The 6,000-nt window shown below is 41.2% G+C and overlaps 1 protein-coding gene across 1 annotated transcript in view; it reads left to right on the top strand.

Annotated features, from left to right (window-relative positions):
• Positions 1–3,530: 3,530 nt before the first annotated feature.
• Positions 3,531–6,000, top strand: part of LOC106590046 (cadherin-18) — a 390,157-nt gene continuing 387,687 nt past the window's right edge. Inside the window, exon 1 of the mRNA XM_045710800.1 lies at positions 3,531–3,967. The gene's annotated coding sequence lies outside the window, so the exon portion shown is untranslated. The remainder of the gene's footprint in view (positions 3,968–6,000) is intronic.

Genomic DNA, 6,000 nt, shown 5'->3' with positions numbered 1-6,000 from the left:
TTGTAATGTAATAGTTTCTACAGTGCTGCTAGTCAGTAAAGGTTGGCTAGCTAGCAGTGGGTTTGATGATGACTAGGTGTGTTGACTAAGTCTGGAGTCTGGACAACGGCGTCGCGGCTGGCTAGCTAACCTCGATAATTACTCTAAACTACACAATTATCTTAGATACAAAGACAGCAAAGACAGCTATGTAGCTAGCTAGCCCTACACTAATCAAGTCGTTCCGTTGTAATGTAATAGTTTCTACAGTGCTGCTAGTCGGTAGAAGTTGGCTAGTTGGCTAGCTAGCAGTGTTGACTAAGTTAGGAGGACGAAAACAGCTGGCTGGCTAGCTAACCTCGATAATTACTCTAAACTACACAATTATCTTTGATACAAAGACGGCTATGTAGCTAGCTAAGAAAAAATTGCTCAGATCAAACAAATCAAACCTTTGTAATGTAATGAAATGTAATTTTACCTGTGGAGCAAAGCGAAGTGCGACTACCCGCTCCAAACTCAGTTGCTGGAGAGAAAGGAAACCACTCAGGGATTTCAACATTACATTTACATTTACATTACATTTAATAAGTCATAACATGAGGCCAATGGTGACTTTAAAACAGTTATAGAGTTTAATGGCTGTGATAGGAGATGACTGAGGATGGATCAACAACATTGTAGTTACTCCACAATACTAACCTAATTGACAGAGTGAAAAAAAGGAAGCCAGTACAGAATACAAATATTCCAGAACATGCATCGTCTTTTCAGTTAAGTCTCTTAATTAATACTGCAAAAATGACTTTTTGTCCTGAATACAAAGTGTTATGTTTGTAGCAAATCCAATACAACACATTACTGAGTACCACTCTCCATATTTTCAACCATAGTGGTGGCAGCATCATGTTATAGGTATGCTTGTAATAGTTAATAAGGCCTGGTGAGTTTTTTCAGGACCAAAAAAAAAATTGAATGATGCTAAGCACAGGCAAAATCCTAAAGGAAAACCTGTTTCAGTCTGCTTTCCACCAGACACTGGGAGATGAATTCACCTTTCAGCAGGGCAATAAACTAAAACAGGACAAATCTAGGCTGGAGTTGCTTACCAAGAAGACAGTGAATGTTCCTGATTGAACAAGTTACAGTTTTGACCTAAATGTATTTGAAAATCTAAGGAAAGACCTGAAAAAGTTTTTATAGCATGATGATAAGAAACCATTTGATAGAGCTTGAAGAGTTTTGAAAGGAATAATGTGCAAATGTAGCACAATCCAGGTGTGGAAAGCTCTTTAGACACTTACACCAAAAGACTCAAAGCTGTAATAGCTGCTAAAGGTGCTTCTACAAAGTATTGAATCAGGGGTATGAATACTTATGTAAATTAGATATCTGTATTTCATTTTCAATACATTTGCAAAAATGTCTAAAAACACGTTTCCACTTTGTCATTATGGGGTATCGTCTGTAGATGGGTGAGAAAACAACATCAATTTAATCTATTTTGAATTCAGGCTGTAACACAACAAAATGTGGATTAAGTCAAAGGGTATGAATACTGACGTGAAGGCACTGTATGTTAAACAATACAGACACCAGCATGCACACGCACACGCACACACACAAGTTGTGCTCAATTCAGAATTTGTGAATTGAATTTGAATTGGCCACACTCCACAGGATATAGAATTAGAATTTAAGTTTGAGTGACAGGAAGTTGAATCGAATGTAGCGCAATTCAAAGAAATCCAAGTCATAGAACAAGAGAGTTACATTGAATGTGACAGGTCACACTTCCAGATACCAAAGAATATATAACTTTTATCTGCGAACAATAATGTTCATATACTCTTTAACCTTAATGCTTAGGACAACCAATTACATTTCCACCACCCATTTCATTTGTTTTGCTTATTTTTAAAGGATTTATGGTCAATTTGAGGGTTAAACTAATTTATTCTGGGAAGGTAGTATTTTTCCTCATATTGAAAACATGTATATGATTAATGAAATACAATGCAATATTCACATACAGGTGTATACATTCTCTCTGTCTGAGATTAATTTAGTTCTGTTGGTATGTACAGGTGATATCAGCTTTGTAAAAGCATACCAAATCAAACCTCAAGGCTGTTCAACAAGGCCTTGTAAAGTGAGAACACGTCTGCATCCAAAATGGAACCCTATTCCTTTTGAGTCCTAATGTGTCCTGGTCAAAAGTAGTACACTATAAAGGGAATAGGGTGCCATTTGAGGGGAGTTTGTAGCAGCCGTACTTACCCATTGCCTGTTCTGTGTTGCCTGTTATCCATTCTGCAGGAGTATTAATGGGCCAATTGATCAACAGCAGGCTGGTATATCCTGAAGAGGGGGCTGATCACTTACCTTCGGCAGGCCCGACACAGCAGCACCAATCAGCAACACGGCTAGGGGATTGATTACAGACATATGGCTGGGCTGTGGCTGAGGGAGATGAGTTGCTGACGTCGCCTCGCTCATTCCCTGACAGTTTGACTTGACAGGGAAGGAGCCTTCACAAACGTGCAAAGAGAGAGAGGTATAGATAGGTTCAACAAGGCATAAATGCAACGTGATGAAAACACAGGTGTTAAGCTCAATCACAAAGCTAAGGGCAGGCTTCGGTGGAGACAAATGCTCAGCGCCGCCAATATAATGATGCACACCTGAAGAGGCATCACGCTAGATGGTATGGATTGTGGAGGCGAACAGTTTGTGTCGACTGCTCTTGCTTGGAATGAAGCATGAATAACACAAGGCTGGTATCCAAGTTATTGGATTTCAATGGGGCACCACATGGTACACCCTCTTAAATTTAAGAGGCCAAGCCGCGCAATCATCCACCACTCAACCTGAATGCCATGAATAAAAAAAACAAAAAGTAAATGTGTCAGGGGCTGAGAATCAGTCGAAATATTGCCTCAGTAATGTTTTGTCTCTGGCTTTGTTTACAAACTACTGCCCACACATACACACACACACACACACACACACAGTTTATTCTGAAAACTGGAACCATTTTGCTGTGAGAGGATTTTATTTGAGCATTAGAAAAATAAGTGGTTTGTAAATAATGGAATGAGAGTAATATTTTGTGACAAACTGTTAACACACATTTTAACATCAGTCAAAATTTGATTTAGCCACTTCTGCCCCCAGAATTAATATACAAGTGAGTAATCATTCTTATGGATTTTATTTTTTTCATTTGCTAAAATTATAAATCACACAGCAGGTAAAAACCTATTGTTTAAATTACTAGCGAAGCGTAACCTGGGATACAGGCCACCACATTCTTGTTATCCGTTGGCTGGTTAAAATATAGGACTATTAGCTGTCAGGCTAGATTGATTATACAGACGAGAAATGAGAATGTGTACAGTGAGTGAGTGAGTGAGTGAGTGAGTGAGTGAGTGAGTGAGTGAGTGAGTGAGTGAGTGAGTGAGCGAGTGAGTGAGTGAGTGAGTGAGTGAGTGAGTGAGAGAGAGAGAGACACAGCAAGCACAGTGCGATGCGAGGACATGAGTGTTTGGCTGAGGAGTAATGTGTCCGTGTACTCTCCACTGCTCCTTTCTTCTTTTCTACTGCTCTGTTCTTCCTAACCCCCCCTCCTTCCCTCCTTCCCCATCCAGCCGCTGGCTGAGTTCCCTCCGTTCCTCTTGTCTCTCAGTGCCAAGCCCAGAGCCCTTCAGTGGACTGAGCAGTTTGATTCATGCGAGTGCTGATTCACGCCCTGCGATCTGGGGCGTGAGGGCGGGCAGCACAGGATTTCCTCTCTCTCTACATCCATAATTCAGCGTTCGCACCTTCCTCTTCTCCTCTTTGCCTTCTTCTTCTTCTTACTGCTGCTGCTGCCGTACGCCGCCGTTGCTTTTGATGTTGTATTAGGTTACACTCCAGTTCCATCACAGACTACCTGAGGTATCATTCACTGAGACGGAGCTCCGCTGTCTCCACTCAAAGTACACAGGTAAGAGAAAAAAGACTGCTTTCCTCAATGAGCTTTGGATTGTGTTGGAAATGTAATGTTCATTTATTGTTTGAATCATGTCAAAGTCTGGCTGGTTTGATCTTGTATGTGGAGTCTGAGCCAGTTCAGAAATGGGAGAATGTCTGTTGGAAAAGAAAGGGGAAGAAAAAAGATGATGGCAATTTGCGAATCATAACTGAAGTTCTGGTCTCTGAATATTTTTTTTTACTGTTGTATGGGCTTGGTCCCCACCCTGGCGCATTGTGTGAAATTAGATATTGTGCTGCTATGCCTGGTCTGCTTTAAAGTTATACCCCCCCCCCGCCCTTGGCTATTGTGAGGCTACATCTACTCGCAGTAGGAGAAGGCAAACCTAGAGTAACAATGAGTGTTCACTCCCTCGTCTCTTGGTGAAGCTCAAAAGAAACTGGACAGCAGCACTTCTGCTAGTTAGAGAATAGCCCATGTCTCCTCTGCACATCCTAGCACTGTGAATAGGCAGAACTGAAATCACATACTGTTAACATGTATTTCGTTTGTTCTTGAGTGTGTATTTTGCTGTGCTTGTGCCAATATATGTTGGACAATTAATTGACATTAAGCAGATATTATTTTATTGTTGGCTACAAATAGTATTTCTCAACACTGTGTATACACTGATACCTGACTGATTATGTAGAGAATGATTGAGTGAATGTTTACTGTTTCATTGTTCAGGCACTGTGGTGAGTGTCGGTGACCGTGTAAACACCGTTTTTTGGATGGTAACATACTTACAGTGCCATGCAAAAGTACTCATCCCCCTTGGCATTTTTTCTATTTTGTTGCATTACAACCTGTAATTTAAATTGATTTTTATCTGGATATCATGTAATGGACATACACAAAATTGTCCAAATTGGTGAAGTGAAATGAAAAAAATAACATGTTTCCAAAGAATTTGAACAATTTAATGTATTCACCCCCTTTGATATGAAGCCCCTAAATAAGATCTGGTGCAACCAATTACCTTCAGAATTCACATAATTTGTTAAGTAAAGTCCACCTGTGTGCAATCTGAGTGTCACATGATCTGTCACATGATCTCAGTATATATACACCTGTTCTGAAAGGCCCCAGAGTCTGCAACACCACTAAGCAAGGGGCACCACCAAGCAAGTGGCATCATGAAGGCCAAGGAGCTCTCCAAACAGGTCAGGGACAAAGTTGTGGAGACCACAACAAACCTGCCAAGAGAGGGCTGCCCACCAAAAGTCCCAGACCAGGCAAGGAGGGCATTAATCAGAGAGGCAACAAAGAGACCAAAGATAAACCTGAAGGAGCTGCAAAGCTCCACAGCGGAGATTGAAGTATCTGTCCATAGGACCACTTTAAGCCATAAACTCCACAGAGCTGTGCTTTATGGAGGAGTGTCCAAAAAAGCCATTACTGAAAGAATAAAATAAGCAAACACGTTTGGTGTTTGCCAAAAGGCATGTGGCGGACTCCCCAAACATATGGAAGAAGGTACTCTGGTCTAATGAGACAAAAATGTAGCTTTTTGACCATCAAGGAAAACACTATGTCTGGCGCAAACCAAACACTTCTCATCACCCCAAGAACAGCATCCCCACAGTGAAACATGGTGGTGGCAGCATCAGGCTATGGGGATGTTTTCCATCGGCAGGGACTGTTAAACTGGTCAGAATTGAAGGAATGATGGATGGTGCTAAATACAGGGAAATTCTTGAGGGAAACCTGTTTCATTCTTCCAGAGATTTGAGACTGGGATGGAGGTTCACCTTCCAGCAGGACAATGACCCTAAGCATACTGCTAAAGCAACACTCGAGTGGTTTAAGGGGAAACATTTAAATGTCTTGGAATGGCCTAGTCAAAGCCCAGACCTCAATCCAAATGAGAATCTGAGGTATGACTTAAAGATTGCTGCACACCAGCGGAACCCATCCAACTTGAAAGAGCTGGAGCAGTTTTGCCTTGAAGAATGGACAAAAATCCCAGTGGCTAGATGTGCCAAGCTTATAGAGACATACCC

Source organism: Salmo salar, chromosome ssa29 (assembly GCF_905237065.1).
Source record: "Salmo salar chromosome ssa29, Ssal_v3.1, whole genome shotgun sequence".
NCBI lineage: Eukaryota > Metazoa > Chordata > Actinopteri > Salmoniformes > Salmonidae > Salmo > Salmo salar.
Note: the sequence above shows the minus strand (reverse complement) of the source record. Positions and strands in the feature narration are given on the sequence as shown.